Source organism: Mus musculus, chromosome 1 (genome assembly GCF_000001635.26).
Source record: "Mus musculus strain C57BL/6J chromosome 1, GRCm38.p6 C57BL/6J".
Taxonomy (NCBI): domain Eukaryota; kingdom Metazoa; phylum Chordata; class Mammalia; order Rodentia; family Muridae; genus Mus; species Mus musculus.
In genome coordinates this window covers 43437602-43457732 of record NC_000067.6, presented here as the reverse complement: position 1 = coordinate 43457732, position 20131 = coordinate 43437602, and the positions used below count along the sequence as shown (strand labels likewise).

The following is a 20131-nucleotide window of genomic DNA, read 5'->3' as shown; positions in this document are numbered from 1 at the left end:
TAGAATGATATAATTTAATACAGTTCAAATTATAATGAAAAGCCAAAATATCCCCCACCTAAGGCAGATGCTTACAGGCAGGAGACAAACCGCAGTGGAGTGCAGGTTTCAAGAAACATCCCCATACCACAGATCTCTCTCCAGAAAGCCATTCACAGTTGGGAGCATACGGCCAGTTTGGATAATTTCTTCATCTACAAAACATCCGATTCACAACAGAAGATTCCTTCTACCCACCCTCCAAGAAGAAAAGGCACTGAATAGCCTATAGGCAACAAAAAGATACATACATTGCTCAGCCTCACCTAACTTCAGCAGTTCCTCTGTCCCCCAAGAGTTACCATTAACTTTCCAGAGGATCCTCAGCCATCGGAGATAGGGCTAGAGAAAAGATAAGCTATAAGATTTAAGATCTCAGAACACTGAAATTTCACTGTGTTGTATAGTATTCATCCTAGTAACAGAACCGGAAGAATGGTGATAAGAAATTCGGTCAAAAGAGGAAGAAGAAAGGACAGGAAATAATCAACACAACACAGACAGCTGCGAAGACAAGGCAACTCCAACTGGCAAGCCTCCTCCACATTGCTAGGGTCCTTTTTTTTTTTCCTCTGCTTGATCAAGAAAGAGCCTATTTACAAAGGGAAAAAAAAAAAATCAGACAGTCATCATATCCTAGGCTGGCTAATCCATAGTTGTGTAGATGCTGGGAGTCAGCAACTAACAGCCAAATTAGAATTTCCCCTTTCCTTCTCCTTCCTAAGGTCTAATTTGTGGTATTTGTGCTCTCTCTTTGAAGAGGGTAAGGACCATAGAAAGCAGACATCAAACATTCAAACACTAACGCGCGTGCCCAGCTCAAAACAAACCAGGTTGAGCCCTCAAGCCCGTGAACTTTGGTAATAACAAAATACATCTCTCTGGATAATCATCCGTGTAAAGTTTCTAAGAAAACTGATGTCTTTTGATCAGCCATTGCTCACGCAACTGATAAAGGGTCCCCTATTACCCCACATCAGTGGGCTTTTCTGAGAGCAATGGACTTTATTCACAGCTCAGATAGGTGTCACAATGCAACAATGGGCTCTTCCTAGGTATGTGGTACAGGTATGATGACTGGACACGGATAAGCAGACTGACAAACTTTGGCATTATTTTACACACACACACAAAGAGTCAAGTACATAGAAGTGTCTCCTTTACATATTTAAGGACATAGATGTACAAGTGGTATTCAGGCGTTCTAAACACGTATAACTTTCACTATGTTAATGAAAATGGAGGAATGAAATTGGTCTCCTAAAAGCAACTTCACTAACACTTATGTGGAGAAAATTGCATTCACTCCGGCCAAGGCCGATTAACTCGGGGTATTCTGAGCTAGTTAACACTTGGCTGTGGGGATAGGCTTATGTATTACAGGATTGCAACAGCCAGCCTGTATCAACCATCCATTGCAGCACCTCTAAGCATGACAAGTGTCTCTAGATATTACCAAATGTCAGCACAGGAAAGTTGCTCAGCTGAAAAATCAATGAGTTTTATAGACATAGGTAAAGGATGTTCAAGCGTCCATCAAGTTTTTCAAAACACTAACCTTGAAAAAAAGCGATTTGAATTTGCAAAAATGAACTGTCTCTATTTCCCAATCCAAATCTGATAGCAAATCAGATCCCAAAATGAAGAGGAAGCCATGCATGCACTAATATGCGGGATGTTAAAACATATTTTCTCCCTCAGGCACGGACCCCTGACCCATTAGACACAGTCGTGAAGAGAGAATCCAGTTCCACTGTAGACAGAATTAGCTTTTCTTTGGATGACTGAGTGTATCAGGTACAAGGCACAATCAAGTCTGAAAAGAACACCAAGACTCTTGACCCACAGGCAGTTCATCAAACACGCTTTAGTTCTGCCCAGGCAAAGCCGAGGACTGATCAGAAGGGATAAGAGTCAATCTATAAAGCCAAGCAAAACAGATCCTAGGGAGACTGTGAACAAGGACATAAAGGGTAGTGTGTGCGCCCAGGTGAACATAGCACATAGAAAAGCCCAGTGGTTGAACACAGGACCACACAAGAGTGAAGAAATGAAGGGAAATCCCCAAAGCACAGAAAGGGGGAAAGAATAGGCAGAAAGACTCAATTTATTATCTATCTTGCTATATTCTGCTAAGTTTGTTTCTTTAAATTCACTGATGAAACTTTCCAGCATAACTCTGAATCCTTTTATTTCTTGCTTAGAAAAAAAAAAAAATACTAACGTAGCTTGTGGTTTTTATGTCAACATCAAGCTGGCTTCCATCACACCCAATAATAAGAACAATTTATTATCAGTTCTGACTGGCCCTCCTCACACACCCAGGCTTGATACAAGCTTGTAAACTGATTAGCCATAAAATGGACACAGCAGACAGAAGGAAGAAAGGAAAGACAGCAAGCATGCTTCTGCAGGCAGGCTCCTAAGTGATATAATTAAAATATTTGTTGACTTACAGACATCCTTAAATCCTCAGCCAAAGTTCATACACTCTGAAGCGGAGGTATATCCTTGAAGGAAAATCGATAGACATGGGCAGACTGTATCATTTCCAGGCACTTTCAATGCTCGTGCAAAAGGCTTACCAAGACTCGAGTAACCTCCAAACACCAGAGGCCGAGTCTGCAAAGGTCTGGAGCACACGCTCCCGTGCCATAGTTCCCAAAGGGAGTCTGAGCAGCTGCTTCCAAGGATGCAGACTAAGAGGCAACCCTGCCTTCTACCACTAGAAGAGGCCAAAGCCAACCTGGAAATCCTCAAGACATTCCCACATGTCAGATGGGCGCAGGGGAGTCGTCCGAAGAACAGTGTAACCCTTCAGAGCTGCCTCTCCAAGGCCACTGAAGCAGTCTTAGTCATTCAGTCCTTCCCAACTCCAGAGCCTCCTTCACAAAGGAGCTGATAAGTAGTTTCCAGAATGAATCTACATCCAAGCATCCAAGCTCCACTCCCTATCATTGATTTTTTTTTTTTTTTTTGCCTTTCATCATTTCTCAAATCTTAACTATCATGAACGTTTATGTTCCATTTTATGCATTTTGGACATATCTTAACAAAGGTATAGTGGCCTGGCTTAGAGGGTGAGATGGTCAGAACAGAAGTTCCAGACCAGCCACTGGGTGGCTGTGATCTCAGCCAGCCAATCCAATCCCCTTGGATTCCAGAATAAAGGCAGAAAGTGCCGTGTTCAGGTCTTGCGAGAATTCAATGAGTTACTGTCTGTAATGTGCTTAGAACAATAATTACAATGTCTGGTCTTGCGTAGAGGGGGGGTGCATGTGTATAAGTGTGAGAGACCACTCAAAAACATGATTTTAGTTTCTATGTCTACATATAGATTAAGTATTTAGCACTGATCAAAAATATGTAAAAACTTATTTATGTTGGTAATTTAAATCTCTACAATAAAAGCACATTTCTAAAAGGTTTGTAATGCACTAAGAAGGATATGTGCTGTTAAATATACCTTGTATGCTGGATTCTGAAGACTTCATTAAATAAAAAAATAAATAAATAAACAGTCTAGTCACACATTAATTATGTTTGTAATGACTATATACATAAATCAAACTCACTATACTGGGTAAAGAAAAGCGTGACAGTAGCACTTGTTTCTTTTTACACTTTTAATGCGGCCCTGAGAACATTTAAAGTTACATCTGGGGCTGGCATTCACATGGGTGAGTGACTCACATGGCATTTCAATGGGACAGCGCTGCCCAACAAACAATGGCTTCTGCAGACAATCTTCTCTCTTCCCATAAAGTAGAGGCAGGATCCTGCTGCACTCTATGCAAAACCACAGGTACACAGCAGCCCAGCAGTCTAGGGCCAGCCCTGAGCAGCCCCAATGGGCAGGAGTGTCTAAGAGAAGCCCTGAGCAGCCCCAATGGGCAGGAGTGTCTAAGAGAAGTTCCTGACCAGAGTTAGCAAACCGCTGTGGGTATGTGATTCCAGATGGCAGTAGCTTAGGGGAGAGTGGGTTTTGGAGAACAAAGACAACAATTGAGTATGTACGTTCACATCTGTAACACCAGGGACTTGGAACATCTTGGGAGATGGATCCTGGGGCAGTGGAGACTCACCAAGTGCAAAAAGTGGCCTCAACTGAGTGTTAGGGCCCAAAGAATGAGAGAAAACAGATGGCAAGAGTTGTCAGAAGCTGTTCTGATGTCAAAGTCAAAGGAAAAAAAAGAATAGAGCAGCCAGTGAAAGCAATCTTTTGGAGGAGGAATCAATAGGGCTGATAACCAGATTGGTGACACAAGAGGGAATTTCAAGGATGAATTGGAAGATGGGTGAAGAGGATAGTAGCCAGAGAGCAAGGCCAGAAGATGATATAGTTTGAGACACTGGACATTTAGAAATAATTAGGAAAGATGACTAGTTCATATCAATGAATGAATGAAAGGATAGACAAATGAACAACACCAAAATAATGAAGCAACAAAAGAACCATGAACAAACCAATCTATATGGATGGAGAATGGTTACAGGTTAGCCCCACTCTCCAATGTGGTCACCTGTAACAGTAGACTATCCTTGGTCATAAAGACACACAGAGCACAAGATGTGTTTCACCAAATAACACCGTGCACAGTCCAGGAAGAGCACTCACAGGCTTGCAGACCACAGTCCTGTCAGAGGTAGCAGACCCTGCCCTATACTTTTACTCTCACGAGGGGTCAGCAAAGGCGTCTCTTCTCATGCAAAACCCACCATGTTCTCCGCTGTATTTATGAGAGTCCTCATAGTGAAAAACCAGGAACAAACCACAGTGAGCGGCCACAGCCAAACCACATGGTGAAGGCAAGAACTCACAGTGAACTGCTTCAAATCAAGCCTTTTTGTCTCTAATCACTCTGCTTAAAGCCTCAAAGCAAAGTGCCAGTGCTTCTTACCAGCTGTGGGATTTGAGGGCAAGACTCCATGAGGAGTTGACAGTCTCTTTTTACTTCTAGCTATTCTGAAACCATCCCTGGCAGTTGTCCTCGGAGAAAAATAAACAGATCCCAGACCTGGGTGGTGAAAGCAACTGTATGTCCTAAGACTAGCCATTTGAGAAGACAGTTACACTGTGACAGATGGAATTGTAGCCCCAGGTTCACACACTGAGGCTCTAACCCCCAAATAATGACACAATGATACCATCCCCCATCATGGTTCCAGAACCACTGAAGTTCCCAAATCTTCAGATGTTCACAGCACTTCTGTAACCTTACACAATCTTTGTGTATCACCTATGATCTTCATCCCATACATTCAAGATTATGTATACATCCAACAGCACTAATGGTATGGAAACTATACTAAGAAATACATTTTTTTAAAAAAAACTGTATATATTTAGTAAAGATAAAAGTTTGGCAATTGGTCAAAACCAGATGTTGAACACCAAATGTATCCAGATACAACATTAAAGAAGATAGTTGAAGCTGGGCATGGTGGTGCACATCTTTAATCTCAGCAGGCAGATATCTTTTGAGTTTGAGGCCATACGGTCTACACAGTGAGCTTCAGGCTAGCCAGAGATTCACACATAGTGAGTCCTCCGTCGGGGGCTGGTGAGATGGCTCAGTGGGTAAGAGCACCCGACTGCTCTTCCGAAAGTCCGGAGTTCAAATCCCAGCAACCACATGGTGGCTCACAACCATCTGTAACAAGATCTGATGCCCTCTTCTGGAGTGTCTGAAGACAGCTACAGTGTACTTACATATAATAAATAAATAAATCTAAAAAAAAAAAGAGAGAGAGAGAGAGAGAGAGAGAAGAGTCCTCCGTCTCCAAAATAAGCAATATTCTCCTATTGGGGCTGGAGAGATGCTTTACTGGTTAAAAGCTCAGACTGTTCTTACAGAGGCCAAATTTGGTTCTTAGAACCTATGTCAGGCAGCTCAGAACTTACTAACTGCAGCTTCAGGGCATCTAACACACTCTCTGGCCTCTGCAGGCACCAGCACTCACATGCATACAGCTACATACAGACACACAGACACACACACGTTCACAAACATATTTCTTTTAAAAGAAAATTTAAGTGGGGGCAGGTGACAGCTAAAGGTGGTAGTAAGAATGGGAACCTTATCTAATAGAACTGCTTCCTTCCTAAGAAGATGAGGGCCCAGCAGAGGGCCCCTTACTCTATACACCTGCAGTAAATAAAACAACCAAAACAAAGCTGCCAGTTAAAGACAAGAGGGCCAACAGGAAGACAGACAACATAAGACAACATAACCTTGGTCTTCCTGCTTCCAGGATGCTGAGAAAGTTCACTCTGCTGTTTCAGCCACCTAGTGCAGTATTCCACTACAGAAGACCAAGCAGACCAAAACACACTAATCAGGGATGAATACCCTGGACACCAGGGGACCTTCCAGGCAACTCCTACACAAATGGCTCTTCCAAGGGCTCCACAGGTAAACTGCCCCCAACCATATCTGCACATACCTGAAACACAGCACAGTACACATCTGTGGGAACACAGCCAGCCCACATCTGTGGGAGAGCCCAGTCCATTGTGGGTGGGGCCACCCTGGGATGGTGACCCTGGGTTCTAGAAGAAAGCAGGCTGAGCAAGCCAGCAGAAGCAAGCCTCTGTGCTCTCTGACTCAGCTCCTGCCTCCAGAAATAAGTAAGTAAACAAATAAGCCCTTCCCTCCCCAATTGTTTGTGGTCATAGTGTTTCGTCACAGAAACTATAAGTAAGACAACACCCAAGGGCTATGACAAAGCTCTGGGACTCAGTAACCCTCACCTGCTTGCTGCCTTCTGAGAGGTGACAGGGCACTGAGTAACAAGCCTTCAACCTAAGCTCATGACCCCTGGCATTTTTCTCACACAGATGTCAGACCCAAATGTCATTCTATGCAGAACACTAAACATGAATAAGCAAAAAGTACTTTGTAAACTACAAAATTACACTGACATCTTATTCCTATCTTGTCATCTGGCAGTTTGGGTCTTTCTTTAACAACTGGCTAGCCAATGTATCTATTTTCCAAAACCGTCTTAAATGAAGAAATTGCAGTCCAGGTTGCATGTTCCTCATCCAACAGGTTTGGGGCCAGAAATGTGTCAGCCTTTGAGGTATGTGCCGCACATATGTGTCACCCTTGACTGGAACTCCTGGGCAAAGTATTTGCTTATCCTGCTGATATATTTGTTATTTACTACCACCCCGATCTACCCTGCATTTGTCACACTTAAAGGAAATAATACTCAAGTCAAAAAAAATTCACATTTCATATATAGTATATTCCTGAGTGTAATCTCAGTATTTCTAGTCCACTTGAATTTGGACAATTTGTCACAAGGTAAGGGGTGGAATATGCCATTTATGGCATCATATCGTGTTGGTGCTCAGAAAGCCTTCATTTTGGGAATGCTTTCTCAAAAAGTGTTAATCATCCTTAAATATCAGTGAAATTTAAATGTAAACAACTTTGAGACTTCATCTCAGTGTGGTCAGAATGGCCTACATCAACAAAACAAATGCTGGTGCGGCTGCAGAGAGAGGAATCCTCATTTACTACTGGTGTGAATGCAAACTATCATCACTAGGGAGAGTCCTCAAAAAGCACCAAAAATAGATCTAACATAGGACCCACTCCTTGGCACATGCCCAAAAGACTCACACATCCTATTCCTCAGCCATGTTTACTGCCACCCTATTCACAACATGGAAACAGCCTCAATGTCCTTCGACAGAGGAACAGACAATAAAAATGTGGCACATATACGGCAGGATGCTATTCAGCTATAAAGAAAAATGAAGTCACAAAATTTGCAGACCAGATTTCCAGATTACAGATCTTCAACCTACAATTAAATTCTGAGTAAATGTGTACCTTCTTTAAAAAAAAAAAAAAACCAAATACAGACAGTAGAAAGGGAGTACTAATCAATAACTACTTCCTAGCAACGCAACCAAAGCTTTGGCCAGAGCTATCACAACAGGCTGACATGGGCAGCCTCATCTATTGAAAAACTCCAACACTCCAGCTAGGCACACACCTGCAATGCCAGCATTCCAGAGGCTTCAGCAGAAGGATCAAGTTTGAGGACAGCGTACAGTAAGGAAACGTCTCAGAAGAACAAAACCATTCCCACCACAGATCTCTGGGCTGGGGTTTGTTTAGCTCCACAAAGGGCAGTCACCATGCAGGTGCGCAAAATGGATTATGTAAGATTACCTTCAGGCTGTGGAAAGGGGGACATAAAGGAATTTTGTGGGTTTTGTTTTTAGGTTTCACTGCAGAACTACAAATGACTTGCCGTGCAAGAGAATTTACCAAATAAAGGCCACCAGATCACATTCCCTCACTGTCTCAAAAGTCTTAGAGACCAATGTTGTGGTGTGGTCGTTGTGACTCTGAGCAGAGCCTAAGATTCTGATTTCATCACCAACCTCAATGACACAGGTCAGAAATCAACAAGGTGCTAAGAAATGTGTTGTCACACATGAACTATGGATCAAATGCTATGATCAACACCTTCCAGCCTATACCAGGGTAAGAAATAATGAAGACAACTAGGAAGAAGGTCACAGATGTCCAAAGGAAACCACCAAGAAAGATCTGTTGGATGTCCCAGGACACAGTTATTGCCTCTTAGTTGAGAAGGAAGATGGTGAAATACAGGAGAAAAATGGCCCTTCAAAAAGATGATGAAATTTAAGACAGCCATATAATCTGGGAAAGGGACCTTTGGCTACTCACAAGTACTAGTCAGAGATGGAAATACCAGTGTGACCCTAGCGTGGTACTGCTATGTCGATCTAAAGAACAGTTTTCACTGTCATGGCCTGGAGGACTGAGAATTTCAGGTGGAAGTGAACTCCAGGGGAAAGAAAGGGCGGGAAGTGGGGTGGGAACTGGGGTGCCGAGGACATGATTCTCTTACCATCATGTTCTCTGTGCTTTGTGCAAAGTGAATTGCTGAAAATTAAAAGTCTTTTTAAAAATTACACTACTCTGATTGCCTAAAGAAATGCATTGCGGGGCGTGGTGTTGCACGGCTTTAATCCCAGCACTCGGGAGGCAGAGGCAGGCGGATTTCTGAGTTCGAGGCCAGCCTGGTCTACAAAGTGAGTTCCAGGACAGCCAGGGCTACACAGAGAAACCCTGTCTCGAAAAAACAAACAAACAAACAAACAAACAAAAAAAAAACAAAAAACACCATGGCTGCATACCTCTGATAGCTTGTTTTAAAAGGCTGCCTAACTTACACAGAACAGCACACAAATGGCATCATTGTTTTTTCACATATGTCCTTTGAAAACACCTTGAGAAATGTTTCTATCACTCATTTTTTTAGGAAAGAGAAACAATTCCAAAGCAACATTTGAAGTCCCTCTGGATGGGAAAATGAATTTCCTAAGTCTCTATGGGAAGCTTCCCGGTCCTTTTGTAAGAAATGTTAGCTTACAAGTTTCCCCAACCACTGTTCCCTACACTGCTCTGCACTTGCAACAAGCAGTCTTGAATTCTTCAGTCATTAAGGCTCATTATGAACATCAGAAAATCATTTCCACGAGCCTCATCAGCCCCAGTGCACACTGCAAGCCAGTCAGTTAGAAGCATGTGTGCCCTACAAAGCAACCAAGCCCAGTCTTGCCAGGGCAAATTAAGCTAATGCAAATGATCAAATAAAGGACTACAGGTCACTATGCAATCAGTGACTATCGGGCTGTTTTCAAGGGGTCATTCGGTCTGCTCCAACAAGGAAAGCTCTGGAGAGATTTAGCAAGGATGAGAGCACATTTCTCAAACACCTGGGTGCTGCTGTTTGTCAGCAATGTTCAGTACCCCAATGTTCAAGACAGAGGTCAGGAATAAGCCCGGATCAAAGAGAAAGGGAGGAAGAAGACTGAAGCAAGGACCCATGGGGAAAGCAAAACTGAAAGCCTGGAAATGGACTGAAGAGCCTACAAGGAGTTGGAAACCACCTTTTATAAGTTCGACCCATTTTAAAGGGGGTCAGTCGTCTCTCCATCGGTGGGCAAATCGCCTATCAAGTGTCCAGAGCTCACATAGCAACTTCCAACCCTGAAACTGGGGCTCTGTTCAAGCACGTGTAAGAAACTGAGAGCAAGACAGGCAGTAAGCTGTAAGTCAAAGCTTTACAGCTGCACAAAGTTCTCATTTCAGCTTCAGGTCACTGGGACCTTTACGTTCTTCAATCAAAACTACGCTAACCTACCAGGAGGTGAGAAAGTTTAAGGGAGGATTGTCACTTGTGGTCACTTAGGAAAGACCCGAAGGTGTAAAACCTTATCTGTCTAAAGTGCACTTTCTCCATTGTGTTCACTGGCTGCCTTCGCTACATAAACCAGGCACATGCACGAGAAAGTCCGGTTTCTACCTCTGTATCTATAAACACTTGGAAAGTGAATGGAGGGAGTGCCCACAGCACAGTTGAGATGTTCTGATAAAGTAGTGACCTTTAGACTAGAAAAACCACAGTTGCTAACTATACCAAAAAAAAAAAAAAAAAAAAAAACCCAGGCTGGAAACACACCCAAAATTATTCTCATTCCTCCTCAAAATCTCTGCAGAAAAGCCTGTATTGGGAGAGGAGCAGAGAAGTCTCCAGGGGAGGATACCAGCAAGCCACGCCCACTGGCCAACGGGCTGTTTCTTTTTGGGTCAACCAAGGAGCAGGCCTGTGCACCTCCAGCCCAAACTCGGACCTGTTCATCCCACACACAGACGCAAACTTGGCAAGACTGGCCTTAAACCTGTTAGCAAAATAAGGAGAGCCAAATAAGGAGGAAGCGGCCAACCTGAATGGGTTAGGGTGGCAGGGCCCACTCCACTTGGCACCCAGCTGTGTCCCCAAGCTGTTCACAATACTACTGTAAGTCACCTCTGCTATCCATTAACCACCACCCGCGCACACCTTCCGGGAGGATCGCTGTTGTGTATAAATAACAGCGTTTTGCAAATCAAACCTCTCCACACAATGCCAAGCTAACAGCGCTCAAAAGGGAGGTGCCACCGGGGCATTAAAAGTCACACATCAAATTCTTGCAGAACCACTTGCTTAAATCGCCCTGAATAAATAAACTGAGGGGGCAGAGCAACCGGGAAAAACTTTGGTTGAGGAGGTTTAAGTCTTGGAAATGCGGGACCGGGCGCAGGGACTGGAAGGAACCAGGCACAAAAGCGCCCTGCGCCGAGGCAAGGACCTCCTTTATGGAACGTGACAGCAGCTTTGTGCCGGATCACGAATAGTTCTAAATACTGGAAGTTCTCCCCGGCCATCGCAGCCTCCCGCTTCCTAGCGCTGTGGCCCTCAGATCCCAGGCTATTCTTCCCAGGCACGCGCGCCCGGCGACCTGGCCACTGTTCGGTCCCACGCCCGCCCACAGGCCAGGGCTGCTAGTGTTCCCGAGGGCTTTGGGTCCTTGGTCCCCGGAGTCCGCCCGCGGAGGGCGCCCCACCCCCACGCCAGCCCCAGGCAGAGGGAGGCGAGGGCTCGCAGGAAGGTGTGTGTATCCGAGGTGCGGGTGCCCGGGGACGCCAGGCCGCGGCGGGGCTGAGGGCACCGGCCGGGTACGCAGGGGTACGCGCTCCCTGGCCCTCCCCGGGCGGCCGCGGCCCGCTCGCCCCTCTCTTCCAACTCCACGGACCGGCCCAAGTTTGCAGCCCCCGCCATCGCCTTACCTCGCCGCACAGTGCACGCCGAGGCCGGAGGGCAGCAGCGCGAGTCCCGGGGCGGCGGCCGCGCTGCGCCCGCCCAGATGCCGCTCTTTGTCTGCACCGCTCCCTCCTCCCGCCACCAAGCGGACGCAATTGGACCCGGCGGACCCCGCCGGCCCGGGAGCCCCGAGCCTGCCTGCCGCCGAGCCCTCCTCACCACCACCGTCGCCGCCGCCGCCCGCTCGGCCGCGCGCACCGGCCTGCGATCCGCGGCGGCGACCCTCCCGCGCAGCGCCCGCCTCCGCGCGCTCCCCGCCCGCGCTCCTCCCTGGCTGCCGTGACGCCGCCCAGGGGCCGGCCCAGCCCGGCGCACGCGGGGCGGGGGACCCACCTGGGAGTCCCAGCCAGGCCTCGGGAAAGCGCCGCCTGGGGGCTTCAAGCCGTAACCCGCTCTAGATTGGAGCTGGGGGCACCCGGGAGGGGCTGCTAGGGATAAGGAGGTGCCACTTGCAGCCCACGAGACCGGGTGGTCTCCGCACCCGGCTGTGCGTCGGGAGCCTTACAGCGACCTCCCTACCCCGCCCCCCAAGCATTCCCACGGCACTCTCAGCCAAACAGGCCTGGTGTCTGTCAGAAAAGTGACTTACATAAAAATGTCACTTCCTCCCAGTAATTGCTTGTGGGCATTTTCTTTATTTATTTGCCTTGCATTTATTTACTTTCCCATCCAGACACTTTTTTACTCCATCCCCCCCACCCCCAACCTCCAGGCGGGACCACTTCCTAGTGGGGGAGGAGAGGAAACCCGACCTCAGCTGCCTCCGCAGCGTCCTGGCCAGTTTATTAGAGCCCAGGAATTCTTTAGTACAGGAGGCTGAGAAAGCTTTAGAAGGAAACCTTGCTCTCCCAGACTTGAGTAGTAGCTAACCTATAAGCAAACTTGGAAAGCTAGAACCCTGGATCGAAGAGAAGGACTGGATCCAGAGGTTTCTTCTCCAAGCTCCTTCGCTCCTTATACCCCAAAGGAACCCCTGATATTCAAATAAATTCCGCTTTCAGGTCGGACGACTCACATTTATGTTAATGAGATTCAACCCTAGCCCTTGTTTCCTCCTTATTAAGGCAGAAACAATTCACCCTACGTAACAAAAAAAGAAAAAGAAAGAAAGAAAAGTTGCCTGCCTTCTTATAGGAAGTTCCCAGGCATAAGTAACGTGAGGAAGCTTGGCTATAGTCCTCGCAGCCATTGACCGTAGGCTCCTGAACTGTGTCACCTTACACAGGTGTTTCACAACTTCCTCGGCTTTATCACATGAGATGTTTACCTGCCTTCTATGTTAAGTACCTGGCACGTAGCCTGACACGAGGGCACTAGGAGGCATCCTGTACAAAATCAGCACACCCAACAGTCTCTTCCAGTCGGAGATGCTAGCTTCATCCGTTCTTTGTTACAGACCTCATCTTTGTTACTATCTAGCTTTACAACAATGAAGGCAGAACTCTAACCAATAGTTTAGCCCTACTTAAAATTAGTTTATGCTAAATAAGTAAGACGATATGGACACAGTTTTTAAGCTTTTGCTTTGAAAAGTGGCCTCAGACTCCTCTCACTGATTCTGTATAAGATCTCCAGGGAGATTTGAACAAGAAGGACTCCCCTTGGCTCATATATTTGCAGGCCAGTTAGTAAACTATTTAGATTAGGAGGGTATGTCCTTGTTGGAGGAGATGAGTCACTGGGAGTAAGCTTTGAACTTAGCCAGCACCTGTGTGTCTGGGTGTCTGTGTGCTTGCTGCACAGTGGATCAGAGTATAGCTCTCAGCTACTTCCCTAGCAACATGCCTGGCTGCTACCAAGCTTCCCACCGTGATGACAGTGGACCAAGCCACTGGAATTGTAAGCAAGCCCCCAATTAAATCCATAGATGATAGATCAGTGTGTGTGTGTGTGTGTGTGTGTGTGTGTGTGTGTGTGTGAGAGAGAGAGAGAGAGAGAGAGAGAGAGAGAGAGAGAGGTGTCTTAGGTTTTTTTTCCACATTTTTTTTATTACGTATTTTCCTCAATTACATTTCCAATGCTATCCCAAAAGTCCCCCATACCCTCCCCGCCACTCCCCTACCCACCCATTCCCACTTTTTGGCCCTGGCGTTCCCCTGTACTGGGGCATATAAAGTTTGCGTGTCCAATGGGCCTCTCTTTCCAGTGATGGCCTACTAGGCCATCTTTTGATACATATGCAGCTAGGTGTCTTAGTTTAGTTTGGGTGTTATTGCTGTGAGGAGACACCATAACCAAGGCAACTCTTATAAGGGCAAATACTTCATTGGGGCTGGAGTACCATTTCAGAAGTTCGGTCCATTGTCATCATGGTCTGAAGCAGGGCAGCATGCAGGCAGATATGGTGCTGGGGGAGCCAAGAGTTCTACATCTTGATCGGAAGGAAGCCAGAAGGAGACTGGGCAGAGCTTGAGCACTAGGAGACCTGAAGCCTGCCCCCACAGTGATGTACTTCCTATTCCAACAAGGCCACACCACCTAATAGTGCCACTCCTTGTAGGCCAATCATTCAAACACATGAGTCTGTGGGGCCAAATCTATTTCAACCACCACAAGACAGATTAGTTAGACACAGCTATCGATGATATATATATATATATATATAGAGAGAGAGAGAGAGAGAGAGAGAGAGAGAAAGAGAGAGATGAATTGCCTTGCCATGGTTTCTCTTCACAGCAATAGAATACAAACTAAGACAGTTTATGAAGACTAAATGTTGATATCGGGTATCCTATCTGATTGCTCTCACTGGACCCCACAGCGCACTATTTGGCTACTGTAGCTAATCAGACTGCTGGAGAGAATCCTGTCTCCACGTCCTGATGGTTGCACACCTACCAGGCATTTATGTGGGTACTGGGAATCCAAACTCTGCTCCTCGTGTTTACATGTCAAGAACTTTATCATTGAACCATCTCCCTAGCCCCTGCAAGATGAAAGGTCATTTTTTATATGCCCACTCCTGGTTAAACTATAGTCTTAAAGTCAGTTTATCTTTACTGCTTGAATGAAGGCTAGTCTACTCTGCTAGATCACTTGATCTCCTTCCCAAGCCAGCTCTTCATCCCATAGCCTCCAGCTTAGCCTTGACCAACGGTTCTCAACCTTCCTAATGCTGGGCCCCTTCAATACAGTGTTATGGATGTGCCCCCAGTCAGTCCCAGCACCATGATGTGGTAACCCCCAACCACTAAATTATTTTCACTTCTACTTCGCAACTGTAGTTTTCCTACTGTTATGATTCACAATGCAAATATCTGATATCCAGGATGGTCTTAACTGACCACTGGTCTAAAATCTACCTCAACTCCCAGAAGAAACTACAGTACATCTTAACCTCTTCTTGGCCCATCTCCCAGCCTCCCACCATCCTAGAAATAAAGCACCCTAGCCCCACAATTCCATCCAGTCAAAACATGACTCATGTGGTTCATCGTTCTTACACATTTAACTGTGCTTCCCCTTCCTTTTCCACTACAGGATCTTGATATTTATGTTATGCCCCAGCAATTCTAATGCCTATTTCACATCTTCAAAAGCTGAAAGAGTAAAAAAAAACTGGGGCAGAGCTGTGTGTGCCTGCCTCCCAGCTCCTCTTCTTCCATTCCGACCACCTTCGAGTTAGTGTTGCGTGCTTTCTCATATTCATACTGGGTGTCGGTGTCATCTTAACCTTGTTAAAAACTGCTTTCTGACGGGCGTGGTGGCGCACGCCTTTACCCCAGCACTCGGGAGGCAGAGGCAGGTGGATTTCTGAGTTCGAGGCCAGCCTGGTCTACAAAGTGAGTTCCAGGACAGCCAGGGATATACAGAGAAACCCTGTCTCGAAAAAACAAAAAAACAAACAAACAAAAAAACAAACAAAACAAAAACTGCTTTCTGCTGTCCTTTCTCCTTGCCCACTACAGTCTCATCAAAGAGCTTCCTGTCCCCTTGCATCAGAAGACTAGAGCATTTGTTCCTAGGAAGGCTGAGAAATTAGCTGAGTCCTGGGGCTACCTTAACAAATTAGATGAGACAATAAAAGTGCATTTTGTCCTTTTCACACTCTGAAGTCCACACTCTCCCTCAAGGCCCCAGAGAACACCCCTTTCTTACCACTCTTGGCTACTCATGGCTCCAACATTCTTTGACATGTGTCTACTTCATCCCAATGTCTGCTTTGTGCTAACATGGCCAGTCCCCAATCTAAGACCATTATCTCTTTTCTCTCTTTCTAAAGATATGAGCTTGGACTCAAGATACACTCTAACCCAGGATGATCTCATCTCACTATCTTTAGTATATGCCATTTACAAAGACCCTTTTATTAACTAGGGTCAAATACACAGGCTATATATAGGCAAATAGATCTATGGGCCTACCATTCAATCCACTACAAGGCCTACCATGGGTGATTTTTTTTAATGTTTGTTTCATCAAAAACAAACATATACAGTTCTGCATTCTACTTCAATAGTGTATTTATTCTTTTACTATTAAAATGTAACCCATTATTGAAGGAGAAAAATATAAACCTTCAAAATCCCATTGGTATTTAGCCCCATGAATCATTTTCCAATGGCATCTTACATTTAGCTGTGCCATGACAACTTTCTGTTTCGCTCTGCTCATTATGCAGTTGTTTGTTTCACTCACCCTACACTCCCCAAGATGCCTCACAAGGTCATACTAGCTTCTTCCTTCCTACAGTATAGAGGCAGTTGAGAGTTGTCTTTTCCTGTCCCTTCCTCTTTGAGAGCTCCATTCAAAACCTTTACCTTGATAAGGTAATGTTGTGGATGTCCCCCCAGTCAGATTTCAGAGTCTCGGGGTCTGCTGACAAGCCTGCAACTTGAGGTCACTGAGCTTCTGTGGGACTCAGATAGTACAATTGCCAATTCATGTTTATAAATGGTTACTTCCATGAACTCTTCTTCACCCACTGGAGTACCAAGACCCACAGATTCTCATGTATCTTACACAAAATGGGGCAGGGCTTGCATGTAGCTACCACACGTTCTTTTCCTTGCTTTGAATAATCAGTAGATGAGGTGCAATTCTTGATACCATATATGTGTTGTGTAAATAAATAGTTGCTGTAGTGAGATGGATAGGGAAGGGTGAGGTGGAAAGTTCCCTCCAGCAGCTGCTAACCTGCTTGGTTCTAAGTCTTGTCTCAATACTACTTGGGATCCTTCTAAAAAAAATTCACTTATCCTACTCATGGTAGCTAGAGCCACTTTCTCTTCTTACAACTGAAATCCCTAAATAACATTAACTGTAGAAATTTGAAGGGTGAAAACAGGGAGAAGTTCCTCATGGGAGGACTTTAGGACTCAGCTGAAAAGAGGAATGTATGTAAGGATGTGGCGTAGTGGGGGGAGTATGAATGATCTTCTTATGCCGGTGAAGTAAAGGATGCTAGATGAGGATCCCAGGGTGAGATCAAGAGATGGTGCAGTCAACAAAGTGTATATCAGCAAACTCTGTTGGCACTTGTACCCAAGAGTGAGGGACTTGTAAGAGTGGGGATAACATTATTCAGAGAGGTAACAGCTCCAATAGAGTATAGGGCGTGGATGAGGAAATTATATAGGAGAGTTGAGAGGAAGGATTCCAGCAGCTATTTGGATGTGAGTACTCAAAGAGAACAAGAACTGGGCATCAAATCTGACCTGAGTAGCCAATGGTAGGTAGCTAACTCTAAGGTTGGTGCTGGTGTCCAAAGTAGAAAGTTGGCATTGTGAGGCATGTAAAAGAATGTTGGCACCATGAGCAGCCAGAAGAGGTAAGAAAGGGGTGTTCTCTGGGGACTTTGGGGGAGTTTATGTGGAAAGGACAACCTGTGCTTTGTATGATCTCACATTATGTCTATGACTATCTGTGTCTGTCTGTCTATGTATGTTCATGACTATGTCTACATCTATATGTCTATGTCTGTCTATGTCTGTGTCTGTCTATGTCTATGTCTACATCTATATCTATATCCATGTCTGTCTATGTCTATGTCTGAATATGTCTATGTCTAAGTCTATCTATGTCTGTGTCTGTGTCTGTGTCTGTGTCTGTGTCTATGTCTGTCTGTGTCTGTGTCTGTGTCTGTGTCTGTGTCTGTGTCTGTGTCTGTGTCTGTGTCTGTGTCTGTGTCTGTGTCTCTGGCTATGGCTATGGCTATGGCTATGGCTATGGCTATGGCTATGGCTATGGCTGTCTATGTCCATGTTTCTCTATATCTATCTACATATCCTGTTCAATTTAATGAATTTAATTTATTGCCAACTTACTGCAAGCAAGGACTCTCCAGGAGGCTTAGAAGTGATCAAGTGGCTGTTTCTGCCCTCAAGTGACTTTTTGCTAGAAAATTATCTCTTGCTGCCTTAAATAGTGTTCTGAAGTAATGAGCCTTGTTTCTCTTTAATTGTGCCATCCATCTTGGATGAATCTAAACACCCTGAGGGCAATGATAGAGGCTGATTTTTGTGTACAACCCCAAACCAAGATAGTTTTTCCTGACAGATGGAAATTCCACCTTCCTAAGAGTTTGCCAAGGGAGCAAAGGTTACAAGTATTGGCAAGGAGCTGTATAAGGGGCCAGAAGATTTTCAGAACAAATTCTAATGGACATGTATAAAAGGACAGTTGATGGCTCTTAAGATGATGTGGCGATTTCTTACCCAACATGCTCTCTCTGTTTCCTCTTCAGATTCAAGAGGGAACAGACAATGTTAAAGGCCTGACACCTCCTCAGTGACTGGCAGAATGAACATTCTGAAAGCCAGTCTCTTGGTTGGAGTGTAGAGCTCTCTCTCAGTGGAAGAGCTTTTGACTAGCATGCAGGAGGCCCAGATTTTAGCCATAACACTATAAACAAACAAATAATACTACTATAAAACATTAAATGCAAACAAGCTCATACTCATATGAGACATCACCTACATAGGAGCAATGTGACTCTCCTACTTCTAAATGAAATGTGATCTGGGCTTCTGGAAACATCTAACTGTTTAAATTAAAGGGGGAGACAAGGAAGCCATGCAGTGTTGAATATAACTTAGGACTGAGTGAGCTCAGCACACTAATGTGTATCTTGGAAAAAAATTAGAATGGTGGTAATGCTACAATGAAGATTTAAACCTCGAAGGCTAGCTTGCTCCAAAAAATAAAAATGCTTAGACTTCACATTGTTTTGAATTGTTAGCACCAGGGCAGAATTCATTTTGGACAAGAGCAATTTGAAGAGCAAAGCTAAGATTTCCACTTAGAATTCCACCTTCAAGTGATCATCATGTGTGCAACATTTCTGTTAGCTACAATCAGTCTTCAATTAATCAGAATATCCTAGAAAGGGCTATTCTGCAAAATTACATTTCCATGTTAGTTAAAGATTAACTAGAAAGCCCTATCAGCAGGAATATAAGTTGAAATCTAAAAAACAGATACATTGCAAGCTGATAAATCACCTTATAAGTCACAGTATAGTATGGCGACAGGTCCTTTCCTGATACTGGGGTCCTCTGCCTCTCAGAGTCACCATTCCAACATGCACCCACATTCTGCCGTGCTAAGTGTGTAGCAGAGTAAGTGGGATGTTTGTAAAATCAAAGCTATCTGCTAAAAAAAAAAGCTTTTTAAAAGAAATAACAAAACTATCCATGAATGTTGGCTCATGTCTGTGACCTCAGCATTCGGAAGACTGAGGCAGGAGGATTGTGATCTCCAGGCTAGACTGGACTACACAAGTTCAAGGCCATCCTAGGTCACATAGTAAGACCCTTTCTCCAGAATCAAACAAACAAATAAAACATTAACATTTTTTGCATTTTTCCAAAAATTCTTGAGAGAGATTGCCATTGAACAAGAGTTCTAATTAGCCAAACCCTGTTTAGTCCTCACTTGCATGCATATTTTAACAAGAAAGGTTTCTAAAATGTAAAAATTTCAGCCAAACCACTGGCTGGCATGCACCTTCCTTAGCTCCGCTCTTCATTAAAGAGCAAGTAACTCTCCTTGGGGAGTTTGTTTTAGGAGTGCCAGCCTTTGACTTTGCTGTTTCCAGGACTCTGCCCACAGTATCAATGTCGAATCTGTTGAAAGTCTTCACACTAGAGATGAGCCATGTTTGAAGAACAAGCCTGTGTAATTTAATAAGTGATGGTCTGGGCCCTCTGGCTAGACAGCACTGTCCAAGATGCAAAGAGCTCTCTTCCTTTGGGGTCCCCCTTACTCTATGAACCTCCATGGGGTCATGTAGCCAAGATTGCCTTGTTATCTAGTGATTCGTGGTCTGTATGATATTCTAACACGGTGAACTGATTAAAGAGGCAGGGATGATCCCCTTGGGTCTCGGAAGTGTCTCACTGACCCCTCACCAAAAGGCAGACGTTAATAATTCTCAGAAGGAAAGGAAGAA

General features: G+C 44.9%; 1 protein-coding gene across 2 annotated transcripts in view; it reads right to left on the bottom strand.

Moving 5' to 3' along the window:
• The window catches only part of Nck2 (non-catalytic region of tyrosine kinase adaptor protein 2), a 125036-nt gene extending 112786 nt beyond the window's left edge, over positions 1 to 12250 (bottom strand). Inside the window, exon 1 of one of the 2 annotated variants that reach the window (XM_030252054.1) lies at positions 12073 to 12250. The gene's annotated coding sequence lies outside the window, so the exon portion shown is untranslated. Of the gene's footprint in view, positions 1 to 11705; positions 11983 to 12072 lie in introns of those variants that run through there. The other variant, NM_010879.3, reaches the window with a different exon arrangement.
• Positions 12251 to 20131: the final 7881 nt, after the last annotated feature.